Source organism: Balaenoptera physalus (assembly GCF_965194825.1).
Source record: "Balaenoptera physalus genome assembly, chromosome: 9".
Classification (NCBI taxonomy): Eukaryota; Metazoa; Chordata; class Mammalia; order Artiodactyla; family Balaenopteridae; genus Balaenoptera; species Balaenoptera physalus.
This window is the reverse complement of record NC_138888.1, coordinates 5,565,613-5,588,024: the sequence shown is the minus strand read 5'-3', so window position 1 is coordinate 5,588,024 and position 22,412 is coordinate 5,565,613. Positions and strand designations below refer to the sequence as shown.

At 37.4% G+C, this 22,412-nt stretch overlaps 1 protein-coding gene across 2 annotated transcripts in view; it reads left to right on the top strand.

The window, feature by feature from the left end:
• Positions 1 to 22,412, top strand: part of PACRG (parkin coregulated) — a 510,323-nt gene that overhangs the window by 283,777 nt on the left and 204,134 nt on the right. The gene's annotated exons all lie outside the window — the stretch shown is intronic.

Below are 22,412 nucleotides of genomic sequence, written 5' to 3'. Positions count from 1 at the left end.
GTGGCATGGACTTATATATACTACCAAATGTAAAACAGATAGCTAGTGGGAAGCAGCCGCATAGCACAGGGAGATCAGCTCGGTGCTTTGTGACCACCTAGAGGGGTGGGATAGGGAGGGGGGGAGGGAGACGCAAGAGGGAGGAGATATGGGGATATATGTATATGTATAGCTTATTCACTTTGTTATAAAGCAGAAACTAACAAAAATAAATAAATAAATAATTCCAAGAGAGAGAAAGAATTGAGGTGAAGGACAGATGAAGATGAATGGCAAAATGTTGATAACTGTTAAAGTTGGGTGATGGGTATGTGGGTTCATCATTCTCTCTACTTTTGTATATGTATTTGAAAATTCCCATATTAAAAAGTTTAAAAGAAATAAAATAAAAGTGTTTCTGAGATGTTCATTGTCCAGTGCGATGGCATCTCATGGCCCCCAGACAAGACCCTTAGCCACTTCCAATCCAGTCTCCTCACCTTGCTGCCATCCTGCTGACAGCCCTTGAAATAGAGCCACCCTACAGGGACGAGATTCCAGGAGGGGGTGCCGGCCTCTTCTCAAGTCCAAATGGCCAGGACTGGCCCCCTCTGCAATCCCCTCAAGCCCGCAGACTCTGCCTGCACCAGAGTTGCCGACCTGCACTGTTGCTGCTGCTTCAGCTTTTGTCACTGCTGCTGATTGAAAGCAGAGGTTGGTGCCTCTGAGCAGGTCATGGGCAGAGGAAATCCCATCCTTTCCCAGCCAGAGCTTCCCCAGGCATTTTACCCACTGGCTCTGGGCCCAAACGCCCCATGGCTTCAGAGGAATGAGCAGGTCCCTGCTTCCCCACCCCGAGTTCCACTCACTCCCAACTCCAGGATGGACGGCTGCCCAGGATGATTGACGGTACACCTGCCTAGTCTCCTAGGATACAGGGGAACCCCATCCTCACTGTCTCAGACGTAGACTTGCCATATGGTTTGGCCAAAACAAGAACAAAATAGTTCAACATTGGGTCATTTCCCACAGTCTGGATTACTTAATCTGATCCGTGGTCACTATTGCATTGATTCGAATTAAGTGTCATTAGAGTTCTAGATTTTTGGCAGTTCTTCTGTCACTGTATAAATTGAGTCAACTTTAAAATTTGCTCTCATGTCTTTGAGATTTCTATAAGAGATATGTAACTGACCGCTTCCAATTTCCACCAAGACGTAGAAAGTGAAACCAAACAAGAGGACAGCGATACCTGCTGTGAAAAGCAATGTGGAAAGAAGAACTACTCTTCAAAAGCGACTTTATTAAAAACCAATTTTCCTTTCCCCTCATGCATCAGCTGAGTGAAGGGCTAATCTTTAAAGGCCTTCAGGAAGGATATATAATACTGAGTGATATTAAAACCTTTTCCAAATGTGATTTATTCTTTCTAACAAGTCATAATTTTTGAATATGTTAAATTCTAGTAAAAATGCTACATTTTCTAAAGATGATGCACAAGTTTTATCGATAAACAAAAAAGCCGAGAACATTCTCCCCAGGAACTATCTGGAGAGTACATTATCCTTTTCTCCTGCACCCACCAGAACAGCAGCAATACCGGAAGTCTGTTCTTTTCTTTACAATAAACTGTTCATGTTGGGATCCCTGCCTTCTCAGGAGTCTCTCCCTCATAGCCCCACTGAAAACACTGAAGGGCAGAAAGAGAATTTCTAAGAAATATTTTGATTATACCACTTATAATTAAAACAGTCCAAATTAGAGTATTGTAGGCCAAGGTGGATTGATTTTCAATTTTATTTGATTTAAGTATTTTGAAGATACTTAAATGAGTTTAAGAGAGAAGTGATGTGTTCTAAGGACACATCCTAGAGTTCATTTGCTGATGAGTGAAAACATTAAGAACTCAGTAAACATGATCTGTCAGGGAATAGTAACTATGTATGAATTTGATCATTTACGGTTCCAGAAGCAATGAAAGTTTCTCTTGGTAGATATCCTAGTTTGCCTTCCTGGGCTTCTGCTATTATATACTGATCCTGAATCTAACTCAGCTTGCTTCTTCTCACTCTGTCTACATCACTGAAAGCCAAACTTTACTCAGCAAAGAATAGTGACTAACTATGCAAGATAATGCACGGTTCCAGCACAGTGTGAAAAGTATTACATACATAAACTACATTTTTCAGGTGGAATTCTGGAATGGAGCTAGTTGATACATAAGCGGGCTAATACACATAATTGACATAACATGTAACAGCTGTGTGTACCTTATTTTCAAAAGGTACTATTAGTAAAATTTTGGCTCATTCCAGGGGCAAAAGATAACCTCACCATCACCAGCTAGCAGTTCTTTAACATCTTTTCTTGAATTCTAGTTCATCGATAATTAATATCTCTGAAGGCAAAGCAAAACATATAAACTCCCTGTGGAGCTGTGAATGGGATTACCTGCCTATCTATTTCTGGAATCTGGGGTTTGTTTCAACTAAATGAAAGGTTGATAATACTGGAATGAGAAATGGACACATTCAGTGGCTCTACGATTTCTAACATAAAAAGAGATAAGAAGACACTTTGCTTTCTGCTTCTCTCCTTGGCTCAAGACCCCAAGTGGGGTCATCGAGTAATAACAGGAACAGTGCACATTTAACACATTTTTCCATTTCTGTTGCTTTATGACATCACTACAGGTCCTCCTCTTCCTCTCCCACTTTCTTATTTCCACCTTCTTGAGTTATTCTGGGTCAGAAACTACAAAAAAATCCCAGTATAAATTAGTCAGCGTTGGCAATGGAGCATTGATTGCTGAGAGCAACAGCAAAACATTGTAGGTGAGGATGAGGTGAGAGGGACCCTCTGAGCAATCCAAACTGTGGATTTTCGACTTCTGTCCACTCCATCCAGTGAGGAGACCAAAAATCCATCAAAATCCAGCAGAGCAATCCCAGGAAGAAGTCACTGGAAGCTTTGCCTATGGAAAGCAGAAGGGGATTCCCATAGCAGCCAGGAAGACAGGAGGTGCCAAGAGCAACCTGCAGACTCTGAGTTTAGAGCTCTCTCTCTCCTCAATAAAAGCAAGAACAATAACAATAACCCAGCCACACGGGGCCATTCAAAACAAGTTGCTACACACAGGGAAGAAAATGTCATGAATAGTCAGAGGAAAACTGTACCTCAACAACATTTTGCATAGGATCCAGAAGAAACTTGTAGAAATGTGTTTGACATCCTCAGCATTCAGGAAGATACAGCCTCTATGAAACAGAAGCAGGAATTTACAAGAGGAAACCAGACTCACATGAAAATAAGCCAGTGCTGACTGAGAAGAGGGAAACTAAAAATGTCAGAGCAGGATTAATGTCCCCCCAGAGGCACAGAGAACAATCAACTGCACAACATGGAATTGTAAATGTAGACCACCACCTTAGGAATCTCCCTCCGAAAAGACAAGAATAAAAAAGAAGGTGAGGAAGGACTATAAAATGGAGAACATAGGACAAAAGCAGCAGCTAAAAGTTATAGGGGTTCCCAAGAGGAATCATCAAAACAACAGGAATAGAAATGATAATGGCAGAAGGAATTGAAAGAAATTTTCAGAGATGAAAAATATCCCTTGTTTTGCAGGTAGAAAAGGCTCATTACAAGCAAAAACGTCTGGACAGGGAAAAAAATGGTACACACCAAGAAATAAAAATAACTGGGGCTAAGACATTTTTCGTAAGAGTAAATTCCAGACAGCAATGAGAATTGGAGGAGAATCACCTTATGTGCATTTCATCCCTGTCATATGAGTAGCAAGACATGATGTAACAAACTGAATGAAAATTGGTTTAGAAAAAGAAGAAGGAGAAGGAGGAGAAGAAAGAGAAGAAGGAGAAGGAGAAGAAGAAGAAAAGACTCACGGACTCAGTGAGCATAATGCCCTCCTGCCCTTCGTACAAAGGGTTACTGTGGATGTGCTCCAACTCTCAGAGCGTAAAGCCAAGATAAGAGCCCAAAAATGAGAATGTCATAGTTTGAAAAGCAAGTTGCATTAAGAGCTACTAAATCTAGAGTTAAGTGCAAATAGTTGATGGAAAAGAGTTTCAAAACTGCAAGAAATGTCAAAGAATCATTTTGCAGTAATGTGGCAAAAATAATTCAGAGAAATTGGGTATAAACCTTCAAAGTCAATGGAGAAGATAAAAGTATTTAAAACAGAGTCTATATATTAAAAGAATGACATTGAATAGGCAGCAAGGAAGTGCTGAGCCAAAAGCTCAAAATAAGATGAAAATGTGAAATCAACTATGAAAATTAACTTTCAAATTGGTTTGTGAAAAACAAAATCTGAATATAAACTCTCTCTATATATATAAAAACAAAATAATACTTAAACATTTAAAAAATAAAATCTATATTGGGGAAAATGAAGAAAAAGAAGGCAGGTGTAGTTATTTCAATTTTAGAAAAGTAGAATTTAATGAAAAGAAGTTTTATGTGTGTAAAGAGGATCAATTTATATTGATAAAAATGTTCACAATAAAGATGTTATTGTCATGACACTTTGTGCTGTGCAAACGATGACATCATGTTTTAGAACAACAATCAGCTGCTATACTGATATTTTTTGCCTCTAGAAGAAGAGTAGACCTCTTGATTGAGAGACAATAAGATGTTGGTCCTTCCTCCACTGCCTGACCTTGGGGCCTAAAATCTACATATAGTCTTTACCAACCCAAGGGGACAGCCTACTGTCTAAAGCACCAATTCCAAAACTTCACTGTGCACACAAATCATCTCCAGACCCCAGTAAAATGTAGGTTCCACATCAGTAGGTATGAAGTGACCTGAGATGCTGCATTTCTAAGAAGCCCCCAGTTAATGCTGCTGCTGCAAGGTCAAGACAAGGGTGACCAGGCCAAGATTAGGCTGGGACTCCTCAGACCCTCCCACAAGATCCTGGGCATGAGAGCAAGGTGGGGAATAAGCTGGTGGAAAATGATGAATGATCATTTCTCTTATATGTAATAAAACCAAAGACACTGCTTCATTCATAATGTGACTAATTAGAGAAATGTAAGGTTCAGTTTTTAGGCCTTAAAAGTAACCATTAATAGATTAAAATAGATGGTATATCAGATGAAGTACTAGGGAAAGAGAACTGAAACACTGTCATTAAGGAAACAACTTAAAAAAAAAAAGACAAGGGAGATTGCAAAAAAAAAAAAAAACAGCGAATGAGATGACAAAAGGAAAACTAAATTATCTGTGATGATCACAAATAAATGGGAGAAATAATCACTAATCACAAGAAAAAAGCTTTGGTGTGGAAACTTCTTTGAGAGGTTGTTCCCACTGATTGTTCCCAACAATATGGTTCTGATGAGAGCTGCCAGTCACTGAGAAATGGTAAGAATCTGGCTCTCTTACCCAAACTTGCCTTCTTTCCCACTCCACCCTTCCAATATAGTTACATAGTTTTGGATAAATCAATAATCAGTTGTTACACTATTGTGATGACATAAATACCGTTCACTGCAAATCACACCATTACTATGATTGCATTTCTTTCTTAGGCAACTTGTTTTTCTTAGCACTGAAAATTGCCTCTCATTTTGTTTGCTTGTTTCGTATATACTTACTATTTCTTTTCAAATATTTCAGGATCTAGCAAATGAATATTATTTTCCAGATGTTCAGAGCATCAGACAACTCATCAATTTTCTTTCTGTTCATGGAGATACCCCTTGCACCCTCCCTCTTTCTGCTACTTCTCCTTACTTCTCTTTCACGTTTGACCTCTTTTTTTCCTTTGCCGTTTGTCCTATTTTCCTCATTTTTAAAGTGCACATCTTCCAGTAGTTTCTTGTAAGTATATGAAAGGTATATTTTTCAGGCCTTGCTTATCTGAAAATTCTACCATCACACTGTTTATTAGTTTGGCTCCACTGAAAATCATTTTCATCCAGAATTTTGAGGTCATGTCTCTGCTGCCTCCCAGGTTCTTACATTGCTTAGAAAATCTCGATGCCACTTGAGTTTCCAGCCATTTGCCTGTGGCTTGTTTCCCTCAGTCTCTGAAAGCTTTCTGGTTCTTCTCTTTATCGCTGATAATATGAAATTTCATGTTGATATGCTTTGATGTGGCTGTGTTTTCATTCATTGTCCTGGGAAATTTCAATTTAGAGACATATGTCTTCCAGCACTAGAAACTTTTCATGTATTATTCCTTTAGTAATGTTCTCCCTCTATTTTCTCTTACTTCTCTGTCTGTAATTCCTGCTACTAATATATTGCACCTTGTGGGCTGTTTCTCGAATTTCTTTATCCTTTTGCTCATATTATCCAACTCTGTCTTAGTTCTACTTCCTAGGAAATTTCCTTGACATTATCTTCCAAAAATATGATTGAATAATTTGTTAATTATTGTAATTTTATTGTAATCTCATTGTTCTTTTAAAATAGTATTTTGTTCCCTTCTTTTATGAACACATTATGCTCATTCTCTTATCTCTCCATGAATATTTACTATAGATTTGTAGGATTTGGGTGTTTGTGTGTTTGCTTTTTTGCTTTCTGACTCATTATATCCTTCCTTCCCTCATTCAGTAACAATTACCTTCCTCTTTACTAGATTTTAAGACTTTCCCAATCCTGCGTATAGATCAACAGGATAGTGTACTAGTGTACTAGTGAGCATAGACTATGGAATCAGACTGCTCACCTTCTAATCCTGGCTGCACTGTTTAGTTGCCACGTGATCTGAGGCGAGTTGCTTTACTCCATGTAACACTGTTGCCTGATCTATAAAATGGGGATAATATTATGCATTTATATTTTCTCTCTAATTTATTGTCAGCCAGTGGTTTCTGTACTTTATGTTTAGTATTTTTTAAAAGTCCCACCTTATTTCTATTCAACTTTATGGTTTATAAATTTTTAATTTTTTATTGAAGTATAGTTGATTTGCAATATTGTATTAGTTTCAGGTATACAACATAGTGATTCAATATTTTTATAGATTATACTCCATTTCAAGTTGTTATAAAAGATTGGCTCTATTCCTTATGCTGTACATTATATCCTTGTAGCTTATTTATTTTATACATAGTAGTTTGTACCTCTTAATCCAATACCTCTATCTGGCCCCTCCCCCTTCACTCTCCCCATTGGTAGCCACTAGTTTGTTCTCTATATCTATGAGTCTGTTTCTGTTTTGTTACATTCATTCTTTTGTTTTATTTTTTAGATTCCACATATAAGTAATAACATACAGTCTGTGTCTTTTGCTGACTTATTTCACTAAGCATACCATCTAGGTCCATTCATGTTGTTGCAAATAGCAGAATTTTATTCTTTTTATGGCTGAGTAATATTCCATTGTGTGTGTGTGTATATATATACTGTGTGTATATATAGTGTATACACACATGTATATATATATCACATCTTCAAGGCAGTTGGTTTATCTGTTTTCCTTAAGTTTTTGGTTTGTTTTGCTTCTGTATCATTTTACATTAAAAGCATATTACTTTTATTTTTATTGTTTCTCTTTTGGTAATCACAGCATGTAAGGCTATGACTTTGCTTCTGTGTGCAATTTTGAATTAATTCCATTTATTTTTATACGTATGTTTCTCCTTGTCACTATATTATAGATTGTATTTATAGTTTTGATGATTCATTTGAACAAAATAATACATTAAAATTTACAAATATTTAGAGATTTTTGTCTTCATGGTTATTTTATTTATATTTATTGCTCTGTGGCAAGAGAATATGGCTTCTCCTCTATTTACATTTTTTTGGGAATTTACTGAGGCTCTTATTAGGCTATAGGAATGCTCAGTTATTGTCATCATGGAGGCTGAAAAGAAAGTGAATCCTCTCTATGATATATATCTTAATATATATTTATTCTATCATGTTCTTCAAATAATTTATATATTATTTTCTCTTTCACAATTTGTGAGGTCAAAGACAGAAAATTATGCTAAAGTTTCACACTACAAAAGCAAGGAAACCACCATATGTCTTGGAAGCTTTCAGTGGGCTAGGCGCTTTCCTGGAATCATATTATTCAATCCAGCTACGATAATCCTCATTTCACAGGTGACAAAACTGAGGCATGTAAAATTTAAGAAAAACATCCATGTCATACAGTTGCCAAATGGTAGAATCAAGATTTGAATCATATCTGGATCTCCTGAGCTTATTCTCTTCTTACAAAATTCAGGGCTGCATCTATCACTGCAAATGACTTTTTTTAGGCACACATGGAATATTTACAAAAATTAACCATGTCCTAGCCCATAAAACAAGTCTCAAAAAATATCAAAGCATGGAATTCATACAAAGTATGTTGTGCAACTAAGATGCAATTTATGTTAGAAATCAGTTTTTTAAAGCAATAACTAAAACATTCCCATATATTTTGAAATTGACATATACTTTTATATACCCCATGGGTCAAATAAGAAATTCTAATGAAATTATAAAGTATTTTAACTGCACAATAATGAAAATATCACATAAATTACATATTAAAAGCTTACCAAAATATTACATAAAAATGTTACAAAAAATTACATTAAAATATTTACCGCATATGGTAAAGCAGTGTTCAGAAGAAAATATGTAGCCTTAAACATGGTATCAAAAAGAAAAAAAGGGAAAAATAGTAAATGAAGTATCCATCTCAATAAATGACAGGAAGAACAGTAAAAGAAAGTCAAAGGAAGAATAAATTATTAGTATAAAAGCAAAAAAAAAAAAAAAAATAGAAAACAGCCATGCAAGTGAGAGCATCAAAAACCAAACATTGTTTGGTTTCTTGAAATGATTAATAAAATTGATAAACATTTGTAAAAGCTTATAAATAAAAAATGAAAAAAATGAAAAAGCAAAAATAACCAATATCAGAAATAGAAAAGGAAATGTTATACAGACCCTACAGACATTGATAGGATATCTTGATAGGATATTATAAACAACTTTATCCCTAAAACTTTGAAATTTCAATGAAATGGTCAAATTTTTGGAATATATAACTTAACAAAATTGACACCAGAGAAATAGAAAATAAGTTAAAGTACAAACAGTAGTATAACAAGTGAAGAAATTAAGTTAGTAATTAAAATTCCTTATACAGAGATAACTCAAGGCTCACATAGCCTCACTGGTTAGTTGTGCCAAAGACTTAAGGAAAAAATAATTTAAATCTTGCACAGATTTTCTCAGACAATGAAAATAGAGAATATAGACTCCAACTCATTTTATGGTGCAACATAAACTTGATACCAACAAGGACATTGCAAGAAATTGCAAGAAGGAATCTTCCAGGACAATCTCATTCATGAATATCAATGAAAACTTTCTGAACAAAATTACTAGCAAACTGAATCCATTGATATATAAAAATGATAATTTCTCATGACAAAGTTCATTTTATTTCAGGAAGATAAGATTGGCTTAACATTAGAAAAATCAGTTAATGCCATTTACATTTGTGTATTAAGGGGTAAAAATCAGATGATCATCTCAAATGATGGTAAAAAGCACTTGATAAAATTCAACACCCATTTCTATTTTTAAAACAAACTAAGGATAGAAGGGAGTTCTCTTAATATGATAAAAGGAATTTTTTTTCAATCAGAGCAGGCTAGGTTATATTGAAAGAACAACCAATCTCCAAAATCAAAAGCTTAAAACAATAGTGACTTTAAAAAGTTCTGTTTCTCATATCTGCTACGCACCTATTGCAGGTTAATGGGGGAGGTGGGGTGTTCTGTTCACTATAGTTGCTTAGGGGCCAGAATGTATAATCCTACCATGGACATTATGGCTAATATATCATAGAGTCTCTGGATTCTGTTATATTCTTTTGAAGAGTGTCAGTTCTAATTCTAATGGAGAGTTAACCTGCTAAACACAAACTCTAAACTTTGTCTTCCCTGTGGTGAACAGGAGGCTAAGTTCTTTCATCTTCAGTTCTTTCACCTTCCAGCCTCTGCTTATCATCTGGGCCTACTGAGATCTCTCTCATGTGTGTAATCCTTAGAGATCAGCTAAGGTAGAGTTTTCTTGCAGGTTTTTTGTTTACCTCATCTGTGGGTCTCTACCTTCCAGGATCCCCCCCTTCTAATTTTTTACATACTCTGCCAGCCCAAAACTCTGTTCTCTGATACCTCAATTAAATATACCTTCTACTTCCTTCTGCCTCAGGACACACACCTTAGTTTTTGGAGGCAAAAACTTTTCAACTCAAAATCTTACCTAGTACACTTCCATCTTGCAAGGACAGACTCCCATCCAGCTTCTGCCTACTTTCCATTCTTTGGCATGGCATTCAAGGATTCCCATTAAATATCTGGCTGCAAATTATGTTTCTGACTTCATTTCTTACTATTTCCCCTCATGCACCCCATGCTCTAGCCAAACTGATTGTGCTATAGCACTTGTCTTGCCCTTTTCTATCTTTGCTCTTTGGGGCATACCCATTCTCACACATCCTCAAATGCCTAAACGTTAAGGAACCTTCAAAACCCACTTCCAATAGGAATTGTCCTGGAGAGCCTCTTCTGATTGCCCTCTCCCTCCCTACCCTCAACTTCAGTCCTCTCCCCACTCTGCCTTCCTATTCCCACAGAACTTTGAATTTTTCTCTCTTACGTCACTTAGAATATAATGTTAGAAAGTGATATGTCCCCACAGCATCTAATGTACTGGCTAGTACACAGTAGATGCATCAAAATATTTGCATAATTTATATAATCAGGTACATAACTGCTATCCATACTGAAATTTGTATAGGTGTCATGATCAAAAGTGTGAAGTGGCCATTTAGCCTTGCCACTGTACTACGTGTTATATAAAAACTACCTTGTAAGAATCTCTAGTATGAAACAGCAAATAAAGCGTATAATGATATAATGCTTTCCATTTATTGGAGAAATTATTTAAGTAGTGAGAGTAATTGTTTATTCATCTACATTCCCTCATGTGACTCTTTGTTTATGAGCAGTAACATACATTTGTGAGATGGTCTACTAGGAGACAAGGTGACCTGGCTAAAGAATTACAGAAATATCACTGATCTACAAATAGGTCATAAAACAGTGGCCTCATTAGGAGAGCTCTAATGAGTTGAGGTCACCCAGCTATAAAGGACAAACATGCACAGACACAGCTGAAGCAATTTAAACAATACTATTTTCAAAAGCAAAATGGTATTTTTAAAGAATGCCCAGTGGAAGAAAACATACCAAGTAAGAATAAAATATGAGAATCTGTATCACGATACAAAAATTATTTTGAGAATTCTATTTAATTAGAAGGGAACAAGTCCAATTGAACTGCATTATTCTTTATGATCTAATAATTTCACTTATATCACTTGAAATTTTCCAGGTAAATTATTTTAAAGGTGTTAAAAAGTAATAATTTTTAATTTAAGAAGAAAATATATTATTTGTTCTAAAAATATGGAAAAATTCATGTATTACTTAGGATTATTTTGATTACAAGACAGAAAAAGAAAACTAATTCAAAGCTTCATAAAGAATTAGGTTTGCTTAATAATTCACATCACTGAACAATCCAGGGTCTCATTTCAGGCTTGATTTAATCTGGTGGCTTGCCAATGTCACTCTTGTTCTGTTTTATGCATGGTCATCTTAAAGCTGGCTCCCTTTTTGGCCTCAGGATGCTCCAATCCTGGAACTACATGCTTACTTATTTATACCTGTAGAAAAGAACAAGTGCCATTGTCCTTTAATTTCCAGAAAAAATAAAAGTCAGAGGTGCACCGTGATTGTACCACATGCACCAGCTTAGGACTATGGCCAAGGGGGATGGAACACACTGACTCAATTAACCCAGATCATGTAACCTACCCATAGTACAGGTTAGTGGAAGTGAAAAGAGGTAGCTTCTCAAAACGCCGTGAATTCTATAGCAGAGACATTTACTGCACACCAAACATCTATCGCCTCCTTAGCATTTCTCAGTTATGCAGTTATGCGGACCATGGGACTAACTCTGCCGACAGGCTGTGAATGGAAGAAACGAGATGTGCGTTCCCTTCAAACCAAGCATTTCAGAGCCGGTGCACAGTCCTCTGTCTTCTCCTCACCCCCATGTTGACATGAACTGGGTATCTACTATGAATGAGAAATGATCCTTTTCTGTGTGAAGCCACTTAGATTTTAGGCTCAGTCTATTACTACAGCAAACTTAACCCCTACTGACCAATTGATATTCCCAAATGAGAATTCATAGCTATCGAGGTCAATGGAATCTGGAATCTTAAAGCTTGAAACATCCATCCATTTTCTGAGGAAGCTTCAGTAGGTGGTGCTAAAGATCATGTTCCTCTGTCCTCTCTGAGGATTAGTGTGGCCACTGGAGAAGCCATGGACCTGGTTTCTGGGTTCTAGTGCTGGCTCTACCATTTTGTATAAATTAGTCTATCTCCTTGAGTTTGGGAGATTAGTCCTCATCTCCAAAACAAGGGAATTAATACATACCCCAGATAGTTGTTGTGATCATTAAGGGAGGTCGTGTAGAAATGCCCAGGTCAGGTGATAAGCAGGTTCTTAATAAGTGTCGTGTTGAATATGAGCAGTCATAGCTGGGTGGGGCTGTAAAATTCAGTTACCTGATGGAGGCTGCTCTTTCTCCTTTCCTCTCTGTCCATTTCTCTCACACTCAATCTGTCAATTGCCTACCGCCTTTAATTCCTTAATAAAGAAAGTCATAATATAAAAACTGGTGTCCCTCTACATGAAGTCCTATACATAAATAATGTGTTAGTGGATGCAAGATGATAGCAGTCTGAGGCAGAGACTAGACATTCTCAGAAGTATTTAAACAGTTACCTGGTCACTTGCCAGAGGAAGAATTCCTTCTGGACCTGTGAGGGTGAATAAAAATCAGGCCTATCCCTGTATGAATAGGGAAAAAGACACAGAATGATCCAAAATAAAAATGATGAGAATGGAGATTATAGCTGTCCATGCCAGAAAAACACAATAAAAGAGAGAAAGAGCTAACAATAGCATTATTGCATTTTCAAACTGAGTTCACCACATATTGGCTGTTCCTTTTCCATTCTCAAATAAAGAAACAAATTCTATCACTCTTCCTGTATAGTGTGATAATTCAGAACAAGGGCTCTGAAGTCAGACTATCTGGTCAAAATTCTAACTCTGCCACATACCAGCTATCAGACAAGTTAATCACTTTGGGTATCAATTTAAAAAACAGATGAGAATGGCACCCAACTTATGGTTAGTTTAGTGATTAAATAAGATAATACATTTCAAGCTCTTAGCAGAGGATGTAGTGGGTGATAAATTTTATCATCATCACCATCATCATCATTCTCTGTCTGGATTATGACAACAGATTTTGGACACCCAGGCTAAAATCTCTTATTGTTAACTTCCTCCTTCCACATGAGAGCTGAACTCTAGTCAAGGAATAACACTACTGCAGAGTGTTGCTTGCTTTTTCAGAAGATGCCAGGAAACCCAGCTTCATCAGGATGACTTGCTCCCCAAGAACAAACCACTTAAGTTCAGGTCCCAGCAGGTGTCTGTTTTGCTCAAAGTCCACGCTAGAACCTGTGTTCACTGTGCAGCACTCAGCATTGCTCCTGAGCAGGCTCCAAGTCTGGCCCTGTTGTCCACCAGGATTTGGTGGGATGCTGGGAAGAAGTGGGGTCTAACCATAATGAGCACAGGCCCTGGGCTCGTGCACACCAGACCACAGCTGGTCATTAACTAGCTGTGTGGTTTTGGTCAATTAATTATTTCATCTTTCCCAGGGGATTATAAAACCAACTGCCCAGGCATTATGTAAGGACTAACAGATCATACAGGTAGGAAGTTTAGCACAGTGCCAAATCACAGTGGTAATAATAGTAAATTATTATTTTTACCTCCTTGGTGTTCCTTCATGGCCGTGTCTTTACAGACTTCCCAACTTTGGGTCATCAAAAAATTGATAGATTTGGATTTTATAACTTTCATCCAAGTTACAATAAAAATGTTAGATGGAAACTGGACTAGGTCAAGTATGGACCACTGCAGTATTCCAGTAAGGACTCTGCAGGTCGATACCAAACCAACAAGGCATATTACTGAAATTCAGTTATTCACACAGTAAGGAAAAAAGAAGAAGCCTAACTCTTCAACCATTTCTGTATCTTGCCTACAAGAGAGTTCTTGTCAGATGCCTTGCAGTATAGTCTGTTTGTGATCTCTTTTATGAGTAAACTTGTTCGAATGCGTGAGGTAAGCCTGGCCTGACATTCCAAAAAGCTCACTCTGGCTCCTAGAAATCACGCTGTTGTCCTAGGAGCTCTCAAATCACTTGCTTAAATAATCAGTCCTAGAATTTTACCAGATATTGATGTCAAGCTTAGCAGTGTGTAGTTTTTCAAATTCCTTCTTTGGGGAGGAAAGGGCAGCTCCTTTTTGGAAAGTGATGTATTTACCCATCTTCTATTTTGTAGCACAGCTCTCAACTTTCTTGTTTTGTGAAAAGCCTGTGTGTACTATATTCTTCTTCATAGTCCACTACTTCTGTTATCCTAAAACTGGAGCAAACTTAGACACCTTTTCTCAACCAGAGGAAAAAACATAACCATAATTCTTAGAAGCAGTGCCTGCTTGTCACAGCACATTGTCACTTGGTCTTACTCTGAGAATGGCACCAAGGCTGGCTAACTGCTTCCTTTGCTCATCATTCCATCTGTCACCCAACTCCCTCAAGCTGAACTGAGCCAGTAGTGTAGGGACAGGGGAGCAGGGTACTCCAAAGAGACAAATCCTCCTCTGCTTTCTGACAAAGCAGGGTACTGATAAGTTTACTCTCAATTACCCTTAGAGGCTTCGGTATGTATGAGAGCAAAAACAGGCCCAACCTTGGTTGCAACAAGATTGAAGAAGGGTGTGTTGAATGACATTGTTCTTCAGGTTCCTCTATGTCTAGAAAGTTGTGAGTACTAAATAGATCATGCTACTGACTATAATGTTGAGACCATTCTGGTAACTGAATACTTTCATTTATTTAAGCAAATAATATTAACTGTGTATCTATTTTTAAAACTAAGTGTTTAATGGAAAGAAAGACCAAACACTGTCACTGAATACTAAGTTGCCTTCTATGGTCCTAAAGTCAGAATATATTCTTGTCTATCAAAAAAGAGAAAAAGTTCACCACTTGTAATGACAAAGCTTTGATGGAAAAGTCTGAATTTTGCATAAAGATAATTCCTTTCTGTATGAGATGAGAGAAAAAATGATGCTCTTTTAATATGACACTTATTGGAGAACAATGAATTAAAGAAAAATGGTAACAATTATGATAGGCTTACTCCATGTATATAATAGCTAAGCTAAGTCTCTGATACTTTAATTGAGAACTCAGGCCACATCATATTTATTTGTATAGCAATTGAGTTCTGTTTTGGAAGCAGAATAATTTCTACAATTTTGAAGCCTAAATTTGGTTTGAAAACATATTTTGAATTCATTATATTCAGAAAACTAAAAATGTGTATGGTTAGTGCCCCTTGACTAGCAAAATTTATATTCATTTCAGTCTAATTCGACTAACATGATACTGGGTGCAGCAATCTCAATTATTAATTAAATATTTCAACATCAGAAAAAATAATACTTAAAATACTTTAAGACATCTATAATAGGCAAATTCATAGAAACAGAATATAGATTAGAGATTACCAAGGGCTCAAGGGGAAGTGAGTGGGGAGGGTTTTTTTTAAAGAGGTATAGAGTTTCTGTTTTGGGTGATGGAAAATTTTGGAAATAGTTAGTGGTGATAATTGTACGCTACTGTGTATGTAACTAATGCCACTGAACTGTACACTTAAAAATGGTTAAATAACATTTTATATTATACATATTTTACACAGTAAATTGAAAAATATATCATTTAAGATATCAAAATAAATAAAAATGATTCAAACACTAGTAAACCTAACCAAAGTATACAGAATCTACTTGAAAAATACTATAAAGCTTTTCCGAGGAGTTTAATAAAAAACAAGAACAGTTGAAGAGATACATGTTCCTAACTGGAAAGATGGCCATTTCCCCCAAATTACTACCTAAATTTATTGGAAATTTTATCAAAGTGCCAAGCATACTTTTTAACCTGACTAAATTATTCTAAATTTTCTCTCAAAATGTAAATAGTTAAGAATAATCAAGAAAATATTGAGAAAGAATAAGGAGACAGGGCCAGAATTCTGCTACATTAAAACATATAAATTATAATCATGAAGAATAATATTTTAGGGAAATATGCAAGGTACATTGATTTTTTTAAAAAAGCAGTGTTAAAAAAAAAGGTATTTTTTTTTTAACATCTTTATTGAAGTATAATTGCCTTACAATGGTGTGTTAGCTTCTGCTTTATAACAAAGTGAATCAGTTATACATTTACAATATGTTCCCATTTCTCTTCCCTCTGGAATAAAATCCAGTGTCTATATATGCCAATGGATAAGATAGTCTCTATTGTATCTGAGCTTATAAATCTCCAGTATTTACTGTGTTTACATTCTATTTTCAAAATGAGAGCAGAGTGAAAATACACTTTATAACCTTCTTCTTTACTCACCTGTATCTTATAAACATTTTCCTATTTTAAAAATATTTTCTATTATATGACTTTAATAACTATAATTTTCCATTGTATAGGTATACCAGATTTTACTTAAATAAGCCAGTGTTTTGGGGAACATTTAGATGGTTTATAATTATAAATAATACTATTGACACATCCTATCCTATAACTCTTTCTGCACAGCTGCATACTTCCTTTGACTAAATGCCAGAAGTGAAATTGCTGGGTCAAGTGTTACATGCATGTTGCTATAGAAAGATTGTGATGGTTTACAATATGGTACCTAGGAGAGTGCCTCTTTTCCCAGACCTGTTTCCATACTGAGTATTAAATTTTCAAAAACTTTTTGTTAATATGATATTCAAAATTATAGAGTAGTGTTTCATTTCATTTGATTATCAATGAAGTTGAAAATTCTACAATAGTAATTGTTCACTTGTATTTATTAATTTGTGTATTGTCTATTTATATTATATGCCCATTTTTTTAATTAGCAGTTTCAAACTTTTATTGATTTGTGGTAGCTATTTGTATATCAAGGATATTAACATTTATACCATATGTCAAAAATATTTTTTAGAATTTATTGTTTGCTTTTACATTTTGTTTGGTGTATCCAATTTTAAAAGAAGTAGAAATATTTCCATCTATTCCTGATTCCACAGTAGTGAATCATATCTAATAGTAGAAAATGTTCTCACTTTGCAAAAACTCATAGCAATAATGGATTTTATGCTTGAGAAAATCATACATGTAACTTACAACCATCTAAGATGAATGTTTTACTACTTTGACTTTAAATTACTTTTTCCTTATTCTTCAACAATTTCCATACATCTGGAAGCTCTATCTTGTTGATTATACTTGAAAGCAGTAAGCAGTACAATAGAAAACTAATTTTCTGAATATAAAGTTTCCCCTGGTTGATCTATAATATCAGATCATTTCTCATGTAGATTTCTCATGTTAGACCCTTTTCAAAACCTTAAATCTTGAGTTCAGAGTCCTCACTTAAATCTTGACAGTTGCTTTCAGGCCCATCAACACAAGAATAAACACATTTCTTCTCTTTCAAGCTATAGAATCATATTCTCTTTATATCTGTTAACATAATTTTTCAAAAGAAAAGAACTTTGTTTCAAAAAAAAAAAACAAAAAACCTCTTTTTTATTTAGTTCTACTGGGACAGTAAGAACAAAAAGACTTCCAACTTAATGGTATGTCTTAATTCCCCAAGAATGAGGAAAAAAAATAGAACTGAGGAACTGAAGTGGAAATGGGCAATATAAAAAAAATCCCTCTTAGATGAAGTTAAGGGGCTTTTATAGCGCATACCATGGCTCTATTTCACAGCTACTGCAGAAGTTTTAGAGCCAGTCCCTGCTCATTTAGGATGCCTCAGGGTTCCATTTTAGATGTCATTAAGAGTAACAGTTGAAGCATTTTACTTGTCAGTCTTTGTCAATTCAATAACATTTTTCACAATCATGTTAATTCAATCAGTGTTGCAATGAGATAAAATAATTATTTCTTAATAGCTATTATTACTATCCATGGTGAGAGAGATTATTAATTTACCCCCAGGTGATCAATTAGCCATATGTACAGGGATAAACCTAATCAACAAAAGTTCGATGTTATTATTACTCATATATATAAAAAGGTTTACTCCTTAATATATTCTATATGGCAAGACTCTTCGCTAACATTGGTAGTAGATGAGCATACTTTAGCCTGTTTTATTGCAAGCTTTGGCATGTATACTCTAAAAAAGGGCACTTGACAAGCCAGCATTCAGTAGGCACTACGGCCACCAAAATCTTTTCTGCAGTCACCAGATGGGCTCTACACATGCTCAGATAGCTATCTCTTCTAATACTTTCAATAGGTTCTCCTACTTGTGACTTTATAGTGTCAACAGAAAGGCTTTCTTGAAAAAAAAAAAACCCACAAAATGGAATGAAATTATATACACTCAATTTTATTTATTTTAATATATAAAAAATTAAAACAACAAACTCATGTAATTCTGTTTCAATGTCTAATCTTTCCTGACTAAGCAGTTTATAAAATATTTAGCTGGATGTGGCTGTGAGTCCTTTTTAAGAAGTGGGGTGGGATAGAGGGACGAATAGAAAGAAAAGACAGAAACCCAGGATTTTAGACATCTGATTCTATTTGGCTGATAAGACAAGACAGGACCTAGGGATCTTTTAGCTTGGGGAAAAGTACTATGGCCTCACTCTCCTTTTATGTACATCTACACATACTCACATCCTTCTTCCCACCATTTCTAAATGATCCCAAGGAAAACACATACACAATGATAAAAGCATTTGAAAGACTGCTTCTTTGCTATCTTGGGCTTTGTTCCCACATCGCTAAGTAGAATTTTATCCATTTGAGCTGGAGTAGACCTTATAAAAGAAGTCCTTTACCCAAGAGGGGGCAATCTAGCATGCCGTTCCCTCTCCTTCACCCTAATAACATCTACTCATCCCTTAGGTCCTTACCTGTGTCTGGGAGCCTTCCCTACTTTGTAGGCTGGGCTGAATGCCTTTTTGATTTGCTGTTTAAATACCATATCCTTCTTATGAAATCTCAACACATGTGTAGTATTTGTTCAATATCTTCTTCCATACTATATTGTAAGCCCCAAGGGGCTGAGTACTATATCTGTCTTGTTCACTTCTATATCTCCAATTCTTAAAACAATAACTGGTGCATAATGCATTCTCAATAAATATTTGATGAATGAGGATTAAGTAAACTAATATATGTAAAGTGCTCAGTTTAATTCCTGGTATATAGAGGTGCCCAATACATGTTAGTTACTAGTATATGAACCATCACACAGATCTGTGCAGTACCAAACCCTAAACATGTTGAGCTTCATTGGTAGACTTTTTGAAAGAATGTGTACTGCCCATAATACTCAGAATGACATTTCTGCAGGCTCCCAGTTCTCTTCTGTTAAATGCAGTTGCATCAGTAAGCAGGGATCAATAACCTCTGGCTTCCTAAAAAGACAAAACAATTTTAGCTTGGATAAGACCAGAAAAAAGGATCCCCACTACCACTACAAGACACTCTACCTGACCTTCTCCCTCTCCAACTTCCTGTGGTTCTCTGAAGCTCTGCTCTTGAGCATCTCATTACTACAGCTTTTAGGCTAAATTATAGCATTCTATTTTTAGTTGTTTCTCAGAATATATGGTATGGTCTGCAGTGTGTCTAAATGCTGTAATAATGAGCCATCATGCAATCAAATTCCATAGTTATATTTAACTTGATTCCTTGCATTGAAGCTGAGCCTTCTCTATTCATTGTATTTGTGTTTGCTTTCAAACCAAACAGGAATGTAGTCTGAACTGGACCAGAAGTTGTGAGGTTTCCCTGAGGTGTTTTCATACCTCAACCCCCATTTTTTTGCTAGAGGGGATGAAGCTGACCACACTTTAGTTTTAAACACTTCCTAGTGCTTGCAAAGAGAATAGCTGTGAAACCACTAAATGATACCTTATATTCTTGTATTTTCAATTGAGAATTTAGTTTGGTTCAAACTTACCTTAAGTGTCACCCTTGTGCCTGGCTAGTTTGTACTTTATTCTGTAGGAAATGGTGTGGGGGAGACTCTGAACTCTGTGAGCAGGTAGATTATCAAATATGTTCTAAGAAGGTGAATTCAGCAGCAGTGTGAAAAGACAGGTTGAGGGAGTGGAGAAAGACAGAAAGAAGGCAGGTGGGTTAGGAAGGTATGGCAGTTCTCCAGTAGTGGAGTTCTAAGGGCCAGAATCAGAGGATAGATGGAGAGGATGGAGCCCCAAGACCAGAAGAGTGGAGGTGAGGATGGAGCCCCAGGACCAGAGGAGAGGTGAGGATGGAGCCCCAGGATCAAGGGAGAGGTGGTGAGGATGGAGAACCAGGACCAAGGGAGAGGTGGTGAGAATGGAGCTCCAGGACCAGAGGAGAGGTGGTGAGGGTGGAGCCCCAGGACCAGGGGAGAGGTGGTGAGGATGGAGCCCCAGGACCAGGGGAGAGGTGGTGAGGATGGAGCCCCAGGACCAGGGGAGAGGTGGTGAGGATGGAGCTCCAGGACCAGAGGAGAGGTGGTGCGGATGGAGCCCCAGGACCAGAGGAGAGGTGGTGAGGGTGGAGCCCCAGGACCAGAGGAGAGGTGGTGAGGGTGGAGCCCCAGGACCAGAGGAGAGGTGGTGAGGGTGGAGCCCCAGGACCAGAGGAGAGGTGGTGAGGGTGGAGCCCCAGGACCAGGGGAGAGGTGGTGAGGATGGAGCCCCAGGACCAGGGGAGAGGTGGTGAGGATGGAGCCCCAGGACCAGGGGAGAGGTGGTGAGGATGGAGCCCCAGGACCAGAGGAGAGGTGGTGAGGATGGAGCCCCAGGACCAGGGGAGAGGTGGTGAGGATGGAGCTCCAGGACCAGAGGAGAGGTGGTGAAGATGGAGCCCCAGGACCAGAGGAGAGGTGGTGCGGATGGAGCCCCAGGACCAGGGGAGAGGTGGTGAGGGTGGAGCCCCAGAACCAGGGGAGAGGTGGTGAGGATGGAGCCCCAGGACCAGAGGAGCGGAGGTGAGGATGGAGCCCCAGGACCAGGGGAGAGGTGGTGCGGATGGAGCTCCAGGACTAGGGGAGTGGAGGTGAGGGTGGGGCCCCAGGACCAGGGGAGAGGTGGTGAGGGTGGAGCCCCAGGACCAGAGGAGAGGTGGTGAGGGTGAAGCCCCAGGACTAGAAGGCTAGAGGTGAGGATGGGAGGAGGACACAAATTCAAGAGCTACTTCAAAAACAGAATAAGATGACTTTGCAACATGAAGAATGCAAGGGATGAGAAACAGATTTTGACCCTGGATACCTGGGAACCTGGTTGTATCAATACTAAATATGGGGTAAATAGGGAAAAGATAAAGTTTATGGGGGAAACTTATCTTTGGAACAAACTGAATTTGAGGTGATAGCAAGACACAGGCTACTGGAAATGTGAGCTGGAGTTCAAGAACAATGTAAGGACTGCCTCACAAGTACAGTGACCGTGTTGTCATTCCTTTGGATGGACTGGTTCCTTTTGTCCCTCCATAAATGGCACATGCTTTAAAGTCATAGTCAATTTTTTCTTTAGAAGGTAGAATATTACAAATAAGAGCCTCTGACTTTGTCCTGAAGTAGTCTCGGGCATTGCAATTTATCAGTCACCACCTTTGACCCTCTATAATAGATGCTTTATATGGCTTTTCTATTTAAATCATAGAATTTTTGGCCATTTTAGAAAGTAAATAATAGGTTCCCATGGTTAAGGACCAAGAAAGTATGGGGGAGTTGGCCAAGTTTATACAGCCAGTTATCCGTGTCCTTGTCCCTGGCCCTCTGCATCCCCACTGGAGCAGGTTTCCAGACCCTGCACGTGGGGAACACCAGGTAACTTACTGTCTCCTGTTCTATCTCTGCAGTACAGCTTGTTACTGTGCATTCAGAATTGTTCTTTAAAAACATTTTGTATGCCTTTGGTATCTTAGTTATATACTGTTAATTCCTTCTGAAGTTCTGAACGTTAAAAATTTTTGCTTTTCTTCCCTACTTTCTTGAAAGTCTAAATATAGTCACTTTATGGTCACTTCTACCAACAATGTTCTCGATGTTTGTAACCAGTCTCTAGTTTCTACTCATATACAGCATAACCAGTCTCTTCTTCCCCCAGAAATGTTTTTTCATGGCAATAGTTTTAAGCATAGCATGGATTGCTAACTGAACGGGATTGTTGCATAAAACGTTGTGTGGT